The sequence below is a fragment of the Typopeltis vanoorti genome, chromosome 10 (assembly GCF_054136105.1).
Source record: "Typopeltis vanoorti isolate ZY-2024b chromosome 10, IOZ_Tvanoo_1.0, whole genome shotgun sequence".
Lineage (NCBI taxonomy): Eukaryota > Metazoa > Arthropoda > Arachnida > Uropygi > Thelyphonidae > Typopeltis > Typopeltis vanoorti.
The window spans coordinates 86,442,406-86,458,983 of record NC_143558.1 but is presented as its reverse complement, the minus strand read 5'-3'; the positions used below and the strand labels follow the sequence as shown (position 1 = coordinate 86,458,983).

Below are 16,578 nucleotides of genomic sequence, written 5' to 3'. Positions count from 1 at the left end.
TATGTCTGTAGGTTGGTTCACAAGGCCAGTTTGCCTGTTCTGAGGGAGGACTAAAAACCTGAGTTTCCTGGAGAAGAGGCCCTCTACTTCCATATGAGACCAGTTAACTCACCATTTGGTTGAAAAAATTTGATAAAATGTTCCTGACATTGTTTGCAGAATGCAAACCTGGGTCTTTACAATCAGAGAGCTCATCTGTACCAACTTAACTATGGAGGTTCTGTTTTTATTTAAAATGCACTAATATGAATACATTAGCATTCTTTAGAATAATTGAGCATCTCACTTAAGAGCATGAAATATTTTATTTTTATATATATCATCTGTTTCTTGCATGACATATAATGTTGTTCATTGTTTAGATTATATTTGGTCATTCAAACATATAATTAAAATGAAATATATATTGATCTTTAATTGACCATGATTTATAAACATTTAATACCAACAAGTTTCACCGACAAGGGTGTTCAGCTTCTTCAGGGCTTATAATGATAAGAGAAAAAACTCAAAGTGGCTAGTACAGAGAAAATGGAGTACCCTTTTTCTTTTGAGTATGAAGAATTGTATAAATTAAGCATTAAAACAGAATGCTTAACATTATACGCATGGAGCATGTTGTGTTAGTCACTATTATGAGAGCACATTCTGTAGTTTTGAGTTAAATTAAATTCTGGCAGACTGAGTCATCTTATTAAGGTTTTTCATATGTCATCTATTATCATTCCCTGGTTTCTGTTAAGATTTTCTCCAGAACGGAAGAATACAACTGCCTCCTTGAAATTTCTACAATGGAAATCTTCTTCTAGGTAAGGCATGGAGCTGCTATCGCAATCAATGGTATGGTTGGTAATCGTGAAATGATGGGCTAGACCTCAGTTGTCTGTTCTGTTATTAACATCTCCTGTATGTTTTTTTTTTTTTTCCCCGAGGCTTTTCGACATCTGTCCTATGTATATATATATATATATATATATATATATATATATATATATATATATATATATATACACGTTTAGACCACATGGTCTAAACGTATATAAGCACATGGGATGTTATACACTCCAGCATGTTTGAAAAAAAGCATTAATGTCTTTTGGCAATCTTAAAACTTGACTGGTTTGAACGCAACTCTGATGTTGAAAGGTTTTAAAAGTTTTGTGATCTTTTCGGACACTATACCTGCATAAGGAATAACTATGGATGAACTGTATTGAGTGATGGCAGGTTGTCGTTGTGGGGGGGTTTCTATGAAGAATCTTGTTGATTAAATTTCTTGGATAGCCATTTTTTATTAATGTCTCTAATATATGAGTAATTTCATATAGAATTCTTTTTCTTCTGAGATGATGTTCGTGACTCTATTTTTGAGCATATGTATTATGCTGAGCTTCTGGGAAATATGGTGAGTTGATTTGAAATGAAGGTAGCATCCAGTGTGTGTTGGTCTACATACCTCCACCACACTAAAGGTTTTGGGTCTAATTTTGAGAGGATATCTGTTTCTAGCTTTTCCATGAACAGATCTGCACAGGGCAACGCAAAGGGACTGACCGTAGTTAAGCCATTTAGTTGCTCATATATCATTTCATAACATAACATAATGCCTTAAACAATGAAGACTCTGGAATCAAAATATATGGGGAAAATGTGACAAATTTAAAATTTGCAGACGACATTGCATTACTTGCAAGCACAGAAGAAAATCTACAGCGAATTTCTGATAAAATAAAGGAGTATATAAAATCTGGATTAAACATAAATATAGACAAAACAAAAATTATGCAAATAGGAAAAAGAAGCACCAATCTGAAAATTGAAATTGATAGTAAGAATCTAGAGAAGGTAGAAAACTTCACCTACCTTGGAGGAGTTATTGAATACAATGGTGAAATTATAAAAGATATAAACAGACGAATCAGTCAAGCATCCCAAACTTTTGGACCACTTAATAAAATATGGAAGTTAAGGGACATCAAACAAGTAACAAAAGTAAAAATCTATGAAACAATGGTCCTCCCAATACTCCTCTATGGAGTGCTGGAATCTCAAAAAGGCTGAAGAGAAAAAATTATTAGTTACTGAAATGGGTTGGCTAAGAAGATTACTTGGAGTATATCTGCTGGATCGAATAAGAAACAAAGATATAAGGAAATTACTAAAACAAGAAATAACAATAATAGACAAAATCCAAGAAAGAAGACTGCGATGGTTTGGCCATGGGAACAGAAAGACTACCATCTAAAGCCCTGAATACAACGATGGAAGGTAAAAGATCCAGAGGACAGCCCAGAATTAGATGGATAGACAAAATAAAAGAGCACCTGAAAACCAAATCACAACAAACGACACCAAACTGGACAGAATTGTTCGGACTCTCCCGGGACAGACAGAAGTGGAAAGAGTTCATTCAGCCTCATCGTCATCCACATAGATGATGGAAGAGAGAAGAAGAAGAAGAAGATATCGTTTCATTCCATTTAAAATAATTAGATTTAAGGCAATGACAAAAAAGGTGAGCCATATCTTCAGGGAAGAGATTGTATAGGATATTGATAACTTCTTCTGGGATGTTGGTAAATAAAGATACCACATCCAAGCTAGCGAGAATGTCTAAGATCGAGATGTTATCAGAAATTATTTTAAATCGAATGAAACGATATATTAGCAACTAAATGGCTTAACTATGGGCAGGCCTCTTTCGTTGCCCTGTGCAGATCTGTTCATGGAAAAGTTAGAAAACAGACATCCTCTCAAAATTAGACCCAAAACCTTTAGTGTGGTGGAGGTATGTAGACAGTGTCTTCATAATTTGGAGACACAAAAACAACTCTTTTGGACTTTTTAACCAAAATTAATTATTTTCATCAAAAAATACAATTCACTTTGGAACTGGAAAAAGATAATCAACTATCATTTATGGATACTCTAATCAAGAAACTAGCAGATGGACATATCAAATTAACAGTCTACCCCAAACCAACACACACACATAGGACACTACCTTCATTTCAAATCAACTCACCATATTTCCCAGATGCTCAGCATAATACATATGCTCAAAAATAGAGCCATGAACATCATCTCAGAAGAAAAAGAACTCTATGATGAAATTACTCATAGATCAGAGACATTAATATTAAAAAAATGGCTATCCAAGATTTAATCAATAAGATCTTCACAGAAACCCCCCACAACAATAACAACCTACCATCACTCAATACAGTTCATCCATAGTTATTCCTTATGTAGGTACAGTGTCTGAAAAGATCGCAAAACTTTTTAAACCTTTCAATATCAGAGTTGCATTCAAACCGGTCAAGACTGTCCTTCACGTTTTCAGATCACCAAAAGATATTAATGCTTTTTTCAAACATGCTGGAGTGTACAACATCCCATGTGCTTGTGGTCTAAACACATACACTGTATATATATAGGACAGATGTCAAAAAGCCTCGAAATTCGAAAAAAAAAAAAAAAAAGAACATACAGGAGATGTTAATAACAACAGAACAGACTACTCAGGTCTAGCCCATCAAATCAAGATTACCAACCATACCATTGATTGCAATAGCAGCTCCATGCCTTACCTAGAAGTAGATTTCCATTGTAGAAATTTCAAAGAAGCCAGTGTATTCCTCTGTTCTGGAGAAAATCTTAACAGAAACTATGGCATGATAATAGCTGACATATGCAAAATATTAATAAGATCACTCAGTCTGTCAACTAACACAACATGCGCATGCATGTAATGTTATGCATTCTGTTTTAATGTTTAATTTATGCAATAGTGTTTCTCTATTTTCTCTGTACTAGCCACTTTGAGTTTTTTCTTTTACCGTTATAAGCCCTGAAGAAGCTGGACAGCCTCGTCAGCGAAACTTGTTGGTATTAGATGTTTATAAATCATGGTCAATTAAAGATCACTATATATTTCATTTTAATTTTATGTTGTTCTTTGGATAGAGGGTTAAGCATAGGCTAACTTGAATTAGGTTACTGTATCTGAATCTGCATCCTTTGTTACTGCAAGTAACAAAGTGCCACCATAGTCACAAACTACATTGCACAGGTGTCCATCTATTTCTTACACATTATCATAAGTGAAATCTGTGCAGAAAACCATTTGACTAATACACTTATCAACTCCACTGTATCTCAAATTCAGATGTCATATCTTACTCCCTGGACGCCATAGAAAGCAACTAATAATTGCTGTCTGCTGACACTGCCTATAATATTATAGCAGCGGTCTTCAACCTTTCAGACAGTGCATTCTGTATTAAAAATTTCAGTGAAGCCTGCAAGCCCCTAAGCTATACTGCGGTATTTAGAATTGTAAGATGCTGTCCGGGTTCACAAGGAACACTACATTTGATAATTTACATAAAATCCTAAAAAAGTAAACATACATACACATACATAGCTCATGGCAAAAACATGATGTTAAAAAAGAGAATCATGATGTCATTATATATTAACAGAATTGAAGAATTTAAAATATTTTAAGTTAAAAGTTTAAGTTTAAGTTGAAGGAAAACACAGATCTAATCCAAGAAGTTGGAAAATTAAAATAAGAGTTAAAAGTAAAAGTCTTAATATGTTATAATAAGGAAAAGAAACATATATATCATTATAAATTCAGATCTAAGTTCGTAATCCAGGTCACAGCTTCAGGAGCCGCTTGTAAAAAGTCATTCCAGTCATTCTGATAAGCACGGAAGATGCATTCTGTTACAATATGTTGCATAGTCTGTTGTGGAGCACCACAGTCACATTCTGGAGATGTTTGTCTGTTCCATTTATAGAGAGTATCTCCACATAGGCCATGATTTGTCCGAATTCTATTTAGTACCATCCATGTTTTGCGAGTTAGATCTGATCCTGTGATGATTTGATCATCTTTAAAGATGTTATGCAAATGTTCTTTCGTATTTTCCTTCCATGTTTCTTCCCACTTTGATAAAGGGTTAAAATTATTTAGCACTGGTTCTGCTGCTCGTAGTGATGGATGGCGAGATTTCAATCTGTTGACGTTAAGAGTTGGGAGATCCTGATGAATAGGTAGGTTCGGATTACCAGCAATTTTTTGGAATTCACATACTAAAGAATTCAATCTACATAGTTCTGTAAGAATAATGCCTCTAAAAGAGGTAACCAATATGTTGGGGTCGATTTAATAGAGCCTGTAATTAATCTTAAGGTATTATTCAATTGAGAATTGATAATCCTTGTGTGAGGGCTATTTAGCCACATAGGAGCACAATATTAAGCACTTGAGAATACCACAGCAAGGGCTGTTGTCTGAAGAGTAGAGGCTCTAGAACCCCAGGTAGTGCCACAGAGTCTCTGTAGGATATTATTACGTGTCCTTAGTTTATATGCCAAGTTTGAAAGATGTTACTGGAAAGTGAGAGAACGGTCAAGTGTGAATCCCAAGAACTTGGGGAATGTATTATATGGAAGTATAGTGTTATTCAATTCAATTTTTAGTTTCACATTTGCCAAGTTATTATTTAGATGAAAACAAGATATTACCGTTTTGCTCCTATTTAAACAGAGTCTCCATCTTTTAAAATATTCATCCAGAATAGTTAAGTCAGCTTTTAGAATTTCTTCTGTACGATTTATGCTGTGTAGTTATCTATATCGTCGGCATAACAAAATTTCCTTGACGTAGTGATGGGAAGATCAGATATATACAGATTGAATAATAATGGAAATAAAACAGATCCCTGTGGTAGTCCATTATTTAACTTCCTTTCGCTGCTAGTTTTATTACCTATAGTCACTATAAATCTTCTATCTCTTAGCATATTGTTAATAATATGGACTATTGTTTTACATGGGATAATTTTATATAATTTATATAGAAGGCCTTGTCTCCAAACGGTGTCGAAGGCTGTTAACAAATCAATAAATGCTGCTGATGTTTTTAAACCTTTTTGAAAACCAGCTTCTATGTGAATTACCAAAGAGAGAACCTGGTCACAACACCCACGATTTGGTCTGAAGCCAGCTTGTTCTATTGGGACATTTTTAAAAATTGTGGAACTTATTCTATTATAAATAAGTCTTTCAAAGAGTTTATAACAACTGAGGAGAGTAATAAGTCAGTAACTTTCCGGTTTATGATTAGGTTTACCAGGCTTTAAAATTGAAAGTACTTTTGTTTTTTAAAAATAGTGGGAAGTTTACCATTTCTGAGAATGTGTATAGAACTTTGTTAACCATAATCTTGCATTTCTTCCCAGATTAATCAAAAATTCTGGATGTACCACGCTTTAATTCCTTTAAGGCTGCTTCAACTTCTTGCTGCGTAAAAGGGTGTGGCAAAATTTGAAGTTATAGGTGAAGACTTGCTAAATTCTTTTAATTTTCTCTTTATATATTTTGTATGCTTTTTGTTGTTTGGGATATGTGATTGATTGTATTTATTTATCATGAACCCGACTCCTACCTATGCACTTTGGTTGTTCTTTAATCAAAGGAGCACTACCACCTAGTTTCCTAAGAGGGCTCCAAGCTTTATGGCTGGAATGAGTAAAGTCTATACCTTCAACTGTATTTACCCATTTTTTTCTTCAGGATATATCCAAGTTTTCTAAGAGTTCGTCTGCTGTTTTTGGGTCATTGTTTATCTGATATTCATTATAAAGTAATTCACATTCTTCGCTCCAACCATTAATAAAAGTAGACAAACTCATCTTTAAGTGCATAGGTAGGAGTCGGGTTCATGATAAATAAATACAATCAATACTGAAAAAAGATAATTTAATGAAGAAAACATTCATTTTTTACAATGTCAATGGGACTTGACAATGCTTTTCCTTGACCAGCTTGTCAATGCTGGCATCAATGTTGGAAGTCACTGTGCACAAGAGTATTCTCGAGATGTTGGTCTGTAATCTGAGTTCCTGCCTTGGACTTCACATGCTTCATTCTGGAGAAGAACTGCTCACATAAATATGTGCTTCCTAACAAAGCGCACATCTTCAAAGCATGCCAGTGAAGATTAGGGAATGCATCCTCAGAAATGTAGTCTTTGTAAAATGTAAGCAAGGGCACATTAAATAATTTTTCTCTCAAAGAAGAGTTGTTGTGGAGTTCAAACAGCTCTATTTGTACTGAGCCTGGCATTTTGGCAGCATTGACACTGAATCGCATTGAAAATAAATCTAAAGAAGACTGTTGGTTACGAAAATTACTGAATCTCTCTTTGAACTCACTTCGCAGCACGGCTACTTTTATTCATCAAGAGATGAACAGTTGGACTCAGCGAGAAGCTGAAAACGAGTTAAGTCTTTTTTTTTGTGAGTTGTGCCTCCCAAAGAGTGAGCTTGGGTACAAAAGCTTTGATGTGATCAAACAGAGTGTGTGCCAGTTGATCTTTGGATTGTAGCCGCGTATTTAAGTCATTCATATGCAACGAGATGTTGGCCACAAAGGCAAAGTCTGTCATCCATTTCTGATCATTGGATTTGCCTTGGTTTGCATAGGGAATCCGATGTTTCTGAGCGAAAAACAGCAGTTCATGCTGTTTTTTGCTCCTTTAGTCAAAGACTCTTAAGACCCTTCCCTCTGCTCACCCAATGCACATCATTATAATAAACCACATCGCCGTGATCTGCTTTGCACTCTTGGGTCAAAAACTCTTGGAATTGATGATGATTCAATCCTTCAATCTTGCCCTAATAATTTTGACGACAGTCACAATAACTGTCATGGCATTCTCAAATCCAATAGTTTTCAAGCACAAATTCTCCTGGTGGATTAAACAGTGGTAATGGGCAAAATCTTTACCTTCTAGTTCCAGTTCTTTATGTAGCAACACAACGATCCCTTCATTCTTTACCACAATAGCAGAGGCACCATCATTTACCACATCCTCGAGTTTGGTTAAGCCGAGGTTGAAACACTGGAGCTTTTTCTTGGCGGCTTCAAGAATATCAGTGCCTTTTGTTGTTCCCTTCATAGGCACAAGCGCTAGCAGTTTTTTTGTCACACTGAATTGTTGATCAATGCAACAGACAAAGATAGCCAGTTGTGCTGTATCCTTCACATCTGTGCTCTCATCTAAAGCAAGTGAATATGACGTAAATTCGGATGACCATTTTTTTTTAAAGTTCCTTCAATGTTATTGGCAAGTTCTTCAATAGTATATAGATAATATATACTATTGAATAATAGATAATATTCAATAATATAGATAATAGCTGTTATATAACTTATTTTGACACACACTTCGCTCTCTTCCCCTCTGCCTTTTAAATGTACCCTGCTGGCATTTTAAATCAATTTAGAGATGGTTCACTTTGTCCACACGAAGCTGCCCTTGAAGATGATAGAAATTGGATGCATGCTTTGTCTCATAGTGTCGATTTATGTTATATTCTTTTGATACTGACGCTGATTCATGAAAAATTAAACACAGTCTTATCGTCGATCGGCACAGAAAAAGTACAAATTGGTCCACTTTTCATTAAAACCAGACAAGAATCACTTGATTTATGCTTTTTTACTCTTAGACGCCATAGTGATGGAAGGTGAACCCAAAAAATTATCCAAAATGGCCGTGTAACGGTTATTATCCACTGAATATGCCTCAAGCTAATGAAAAAAAGTCTGGCAATATAAAACCACAATAGGCTATGACTGACACTACGAACCTGTGTGCACTTATACACTAATATCACGCTATTCACAACTGACTGTGGATGAGATCCTCTTGTATTTATATAATAATGAAGTATTGAGAACCTTCGAGGTGTATCTGGAAGGTACTAGACAGCGCACTCGAACGAACTACTGCTTCAGCCATCTACCTGCAACGTTAGTAGTAGTACTTAAGTACCGCTTGGCGCTGGTAGATGGCTGAAGAAGCATGTCTATTTAATATTTATTTTTATAGGATTTTATGTGAAGTATCAAATGCACAGCATTTCTTGTGAATCTGGAGAGCATCTTACAATTCTAAATACTGCAGTATAGTTTAGTGGCCTGCGAGCTTCATTGAAATTATTTTTTATTTAATTGTGCTTAGTGTTAAGTAGCCATTTTTTCAAAATGGCCGGCAGCTCACGACAAAGAGCTCTGCAGGCCATGCGTTGAAGACCCCTGTATTACAGTATTGAATTTTAACACTTTACACATACTTATTCATTAAATCATTCTATAGACTGGCTGGTTAATGTTTGAGATAAAACCAAAGCATAAATGCTATCAATACATTTTTTCTGGAAATTGCATGCTTTTTGTTTGGCTTGCATATTATATTGGTAGAATGGTGGTATCATCTGTTTGAGACTAATGCCAGAGATCCACGCTTTTTTCTCCTGTTTATTTGATAAACTGCTGTAGTCCTGAAACATTCCAAATACAAAATCTTCATAATTGCTGCCTTAAACACAGATCTCTGTACCATCTTCCAATCAGGTGAGGATAAATTGGTGAACTTCTGAACTACCAAAACATGATCCCATCTTAGATCTTTTAAGAAAGGTCTCACTTCACTTTTCCTTACCTTTAGTAATATTCTGATTTCCAGGTAAGATTAGATTTCTCTTGGGACATTTCACACTTCTATCTTTCCCAGGCACAAATTTATCACATGCATTCTTAGCTACCAAAAAGCTTTCCACTCACAAGACTACTATTAATCTATACAACTGCTAACACCACAAATTGTGAATCTGTCCAATTTAGAATGCTTTTTCCTTGATTTTTAGACCTTGTTTATGGTTAATTTCATGACCATCTTTCTGCTGAGTGGCTGCTAATTTCTTCTACTTTCTTCAAAGCATTTAAAAACACAAGTAGCTAGTACTTAACATTGTATGTCTGTCCACCTAAACAGCTTCTTATATTCCTCATTCATTATGTGTATATCCTTTTCTTGAAACAAACTATCTCACACCATTTTTCCCAAAGAACTACTTTGCAATCTCTTATGTCTAGGTTGAGATACATTAGGAAAAAGATAAACTTGCCCTTAGTTGAAAACACCTTTATAAATGTTTCTCTTACACTCTTACACTATAGCAGTTAAACGTTTTTATCCACTAAAATGCACTGTCACTTTCATTCATAAATTCTGTTTACCTGCTTGTTTTAATAGCATTCTTGTTTGTGAAGGAAAATGATACTATGCCATTTCCATAAATTAAGGAATGAAAAGAAAAATCACAATAACTCAAAAACTGTATGATGAATTTTTATGTAATTTGATCAAAAGCAGTATGACATGAGATGTGGAAGAATATCCACAAAAGTTGTAAATAAATAGTTTGATTCATTAACAAATGGGCACATGAAAATAATGCTCTAAAACAAAAGGTCAAAAATGAAATTGTCAAAGTGCCCCAATACTGTTTCATACTATTTATAATGGGAGCTCAGTTGATAATAACAATTATTGCTCCTGTAAGGCTCACCTAAGTTCCTCAGTAATTTCCTGAGGAGATGGGAGTTGAAAGCAGCAATACACCTGCCTAACTTAAGGTCAGGAGACCTGGCTGTCCAGTCCACATTTATGATTGTCATCTTGAAGATGTTGATCTTTGAGCTTTGCTTGATGACAAACATTATTGTAGGATAAATACCTCTTCTGTCACTTAGGATGAACGTTCAGGACCTTGTCTTTATAACTTACAGCATTATGGTTCCACTAGGAAGCACATTACAGGGTCCATCAACCCAGCAAAATGCCTCCGCAAACAATTGCACTGTCTCCATAAGTGTCCCTTTCACTGATTTTAGGGGGATAATGTGTCCTTTGTTCTCTCCAGATCAGAGCACACTTGTTATCACGTGGATTGACATGACAGGGTGCATACAAATCACCTTCATGAAGCCTTCTGTGCACAATGGTAGCAGATACCAATAATCCTGTAGCCGATGCAAGATCAGATCATAGCTGATGCAGCATAGCAGTGCTGTTTGCAAGCAGATAATCGAGGATATTGGTCACCAAATACAGTTGTAGCCAATGGCCTTCCTTTGCTGTATGCTGTTTGTGGATTTAGTTCCACAGTCTGTGGACCACAGAATGTCTCATATGCAACAACTTGGCTACCTCTGCCTGACTTTGGTCAACTTTCTACCTAAATTCATTGTTTAAATCATATCAGCATATCCAAGAATTTTCCTATCACAAAATGTCTTGTTTTCACTCCAGACATGAAATAGAAACCACTCCAAAATGCCAGTTTTTATGCCATGGCTCATGTACATATACTATTGATAACACCAATCATTTGTTTACAATAACCACACTCAGCATTACTTTTTACATAACGTACCAGACTTTAGTATGTTTATTTTCTTTTCACCCTGAGTTGTGATTTTTTCCTCTGTTCCCTAATTTATGGAAACCAGTTTTTTTTTACCTTAAGAGTAAAAAAAACTGGATAACTGGGAGGAGACTTCCATGTAGCCTTTTAAGGAATGTGGAGAACCAACTAACCTAACATCCAATCCTCACCTGCTCATGGTGCATCCTGTTAGCTATCTACCTGAATAATGAATGAACAAGGATTGGCTGGCAATTTGGGATTTAGCTGACCAAATTGTATTCTTATTTGCTTAATCCATAATGCAAAATGATGGTACAACATGACTGAACATGTCAGATAGAGCATCATCGAGTTAAACGAGTCCCCCATTGTTTTCTTTAATGAACAAGGGTGAACAGCGAGCAGTGTCAGCTACAGGAACAAATCCAAACTCCACATCGGCAAAGTTCAAGAATAGCATCATCAGCGGAAAAGAAATGAAACTAGCAGAAGAATCATATAAGCACCAGATCAACATAATAGGTGTTACTGAAACAAAGAAGACGATAAAAACAAGTGAGGTCTTTTTAAGAAAAAATACAACATATTATATTCAAGCCATTTAATCATAGGAAAGGAGGAGTTATAGTATTCAATCCTAAATACGAGGATAATCTTCTCGAATGGCAGGCAATATCAAATAGAGTGATGTGAGCCAAAATCAGAAAGGAGAACTGGACAATGAGATTTATTTGTGCTTATGATCCCACAGAAGGTTCTACCAAGGAAGAAATGGAGGAATTTTTTGAGGCATTAGAGAAGGCAGTTGGCTCAATAATAATAAAAGAAATAAATAAATAAAAAGGAAAAGTTGGTTCTTGTTAGAGATCTAAACAGCAGAGTAGGAAATTATTACCAGACACATAGGAATGTTTTAGAAATGTTTGGAGAAAAAAACTAGTTATTATTAACACTATGTTTCAACATAAAAATATGCACAAATTCAGATGGAGAGAAGATACAAGAAATAAGTCTCATTTACTATGTTATTGTTTGTAGCAATATTTTCCCACTGATTCATGACACGAGTATACAGAGGATTTGAAATAGGAAGTGATCATTATTCTGTGTTAAGAAGCATAAAATTGAATTTCGTATTAGGAAGAAGAATGTGTAAGAAAGTTTTAAAATTAATCAGAGTTGAGCAGTTTTCAGAAGTGAATTATAATATAGATTCGAATATACAAACATTTTTTCAAGAAAAAATGAAAAAATCTCAAAACAAAAACCAAACTTTGAAGATTCAGTGATAAAACACTGAAGAATACATTGATTGATTCAGCTGAAGAGGCATGTGGTGAGGTTGTCATTAAGGATAGAAAATCAGAACTCCTGATGGACTCAGGAAGTAAGAGAGGCAGTGGAGGAAAAGAAGATAGCATATTGAAAGTTGCTGGCAAGTAAGTCATCTTGTGCTCTTAGAGAATACAGAGAAAGATGTAAGCAAATGAAGCACTGTGTAAAACTAGGTAGGCAAAATTCATTGGAAAACTTTGGTAGGAACATGTATCAGGAAGATAGCACAGTGTTCTGGAGAACTGTTGAAAAAGTTTAGAAATAGAGAAAAGAGTATTGTAATAGAAATCAGAGATGATAAAGGTGGCATGAAAATTGAAGATATTTTATATGTCGAGTAATTACTTTGAAAGATATCTAAATGAAACAAGTAGTGTCAGAACATTTGTAGAAAAAACCATTAACAACCTTGAAAGTGCGAAGGTAACCAGAGTTTATATTCAAACAGAAATGCTCAAAAATGAAGATATAAAGGTTTTGCAGTGGCTATTGCATAATTCATAAGGCCTGGTCAGAGGGTCAAATTCTTAATGATTGGAGCAGAGCTCTCATAGCATCTATCTATAATAAGCAAAGTAAAACTAAATGTGAGAATTGCAGAAGAATTTTCCTACTTAGTGTTCCTAGTAAGATTTATGCAAAGGTGGAGGGGGAAATGGTGGGCACTCGTCACAAAAAACAAACTGTGTTCAGGCCAAATTGAGATTATCAAGATCAGATTTTCACTTGAAGACAGATATTTGAGAAATTATTGGAATAAGACAAGGATCTGTATTTCAAGTTTTGTAGATCTGGAACAAGTGTATAACAAGGTGCAAAGACAATAGCTATTCAAAATGCTACAGTTATATGTTGTAAATGGAATGTTATATCAAACAATACTTAGTCTGTATTTGTGTTGTAAGTCAGCAGTTATTTGAAGGGATTACAGGAAGACAGTTGTTAAATCAAGTGTGAAACAAGGGTGTAAGTTATCTCCATATATCTGTTATTCATCATCTATATGAATCACATTATGAAGGAAAGTGGTATTGAACTTGATATAAAAATTAGAAATGTTAATCTCAATTCTTTATGCAGATGTTATATTTTTGAATAACTGCTGTAATTAAAAGACAAAGAAAATGAAAATAGGCAGGAACACTGAAAACCTCAACTTCATCTTGAATGGACAGCTGAAACTTTCAGCTGTTTAGGCTAGTTTTTAGTGAAGGCTGCAAATTGAATATGGAAACAGACAACAGAATTAGCAAATCTGCTATGATAGGAAATCATCTGAATTTATATGGAATACAAGAGAAATTCATCAAAACACTAGCTGAATACTAGACTGTTAAATCCTTTTTTAATAGACAGCATCAGTGACTGTATTATATTAAAAATTACAATATTAGGAAAGAACTGGACATGTTAGTATTCAGGAATGTGTTTGCAGAGCTAATCTTAGGTCACTTAAACAGAATGGGAGAGGAAAGGTTAACCAAACAAGTGTACTTTACTAGGATGGCAGGAAAAGGACTCTGGGGAAAATCAAGATGTAATTGGATTGATACAGTAAAAAGTGCCTTAGAAAACAAATAAAAGATTGATAATTTGGAGTCTTGCCAGTCAATAGGTTATTTTTGAGGAAAATTTTTCATGTTGTATTATCACAATATCCAGTTCACCCCCCTGAAGCTTTCTGAAGCTTTCTAGTAATGAAGTGTGGTCGGAGAGATCTGACTAACAGTGCTGCATAAAGGGCTATGATGGATGACATTGGGTTGTGTGGGATATCTGACATGTATATAGAGAACAGCACTGGAGCCAGTTGGGATCCCTGTTGTACTCCAGCTAAGATATGCCACTGAGATGAGGTAGTACTGTTGATTTTGACTTGCATGGTTCTGTTTTGGATATATGATCTAACTAAGTGTACCATTAAATTAAGGGAATAAAAATCCCTTATTATTTTACAGCCAGTATGCGAAACTCTAAGATCAAAAACTACTATCTAAGAGTTTCGCATACTGGCTATAAAATAATAAGGGATTTTTATCCTCTTAATTTAATTAGCTTTGCCAGAAAAAAATAGCCATTTGGCTTTTCATCTTAGTTATAAGTGTACCATTTTTAGTGAAATACCAGTTGAGATAAGTTTGTGTAGCAATCCGAAGGTGATACTAAGGTTGAAGTAATGCAGAAGTCATATTTTCATATACGAATAGCCAAAAGTTCTCACACCTTATTATTAAAATACTCTGGATTAGAGATAGTTATTGGAAGTTTTCCCACTTGGTTATACTATAAATAAAAGATACCGAGAAATTATGTACTTGGTTTAATCCTTTATCCAAGTGTAAGCAAAAAAAGTTTACATCTGAAGTATTTTCAGGACTGGCGCAACTCATATATAGAAGCTAATGACTTCACATCATAATGCAACTTTGCATTATGGGATACTAAGGTAAGTGATGTAAAGTCATCAGCTTCTATACATGAGTTGCCCCATTCCTGAAAATGTACTGCTCAAAACAATTAGGGGATATGTTGGTTTTCTTGTAAATTATAAAGTTATAAAAATAATTTACAAATGTAACACATTTATTTTAAAATATTCTTAATATACAACATTGTAGAACACGAAACTGCATACAAAACCACGTTACTTGTCGAAACATGTCTTGGCCATATTAGCATGGCTTGTTGCACTCACTTCCACAGTGCATAATTATCACTTCAGTTATAAAATTACCGGTTGGATTTCTGCTCAGGACATGGACTGGTTATTACTAACACCATGTTCCAACATAAAAATGTGCACAAATTCACATGGAGAGAAGAGGCAAGGAATAAGAAAAGTCTCATTGACTATGTTATTGTTGATAGTGATGTTTTCTCTCTGGTGCAGGACATCAGAGTGTACAGAGGATTTGGAATTGCAAGCGATCACTATTTAGTATTGAGCAGGATAAAATTGAATTTAATATCGAAAAGAATAACATGTAAGACAGTTTGAAAGCGAATAAAAGTTGAGCAGCTCTCAGATGTGAATTGTAGACTAAAATACACAAAGATTATTGGGGAAAAAAAATAAAAGAGTTTGAGAACAGGAACCAAACCTTGGAGATTCAGTGGCAAGCTTTGAAGAAAACCCTGATTGATTCAGCCAGAGAGGCATGTGGTGAGGTTGCCTGCAAGGATAGAAAAATCAGAACTCCATGGTGGACACAGGAAGTTAAAGAGGCAGTGAAGGAAAAGAAGAAAGCATATCAAAAGTTCCTGGCAAATAAGTCAAATTTTGCTCTTAGAGAATATAGAGACAAATGTAAGAAAGCGAAACACTGTGTAAAACTAGCTAAACAAAAGTCATGGGAGGACTTTGGCAAGAACATAGAAAATAAATATCAAGAAGGTGGTAAGATATTCTGGAGGTTGATGTGAAGAAGCTTAGAAATGGAGGAAAGAGTACTGTAAAAGGAGTTAGAGATGATAAAGGTGGCATGAAAACAGGAGAAAAAGATATCCTTGAAGTATGAGTAATTAATTCGAAAAATTGCTAAATGAAATAAGCAGTGATAGCACAGTGATAAAAAAAAAGAAAAAAAACACTCAACAGGCATATAGTCAGGAATACATATCCATACTTGAAGTAGAAAAAGCCATCAAATGCTTAAAATGTGGAAAGGCAGCAGGAGTAGATAATATTCGACCAGAAATGCTGAAGTATGGTGGTATAAAAGTCTTCAGTAGCTGCACTGCATAGTTCAGAAAGCCTGGACAGAGGGACGAATTCTTGATGATTGGAATAGAGCTCTGATAGTGCCCATATATAAAAAGGGAAATAAAACTGAATGTGAGAATTACAGAGGTATTTCCCTATTGAGTGTTCCTGGCAAGATATATATATAAGTATACTTGAGAAACGGTTGAGAAGAATTGTGGAAGAAAAGCTTGGTGAAGCACAAGC

At 34.9% G+C, this 16,578-nt stretch overlaps 1 protein-coding gene across 1 annotated transcript in view; it reads left to right on the top strand.

Moving 5' to 3' along the window:
* Positions 1-16,578, top strand: part of LOC150102567 (exportin-1-like) — a 448,940-nt gene that overhangs the window by 418,269 nt on the left and 14,093 nt on the right. The gene's annotated exons all lie outside the window — the stretch shown is intronic.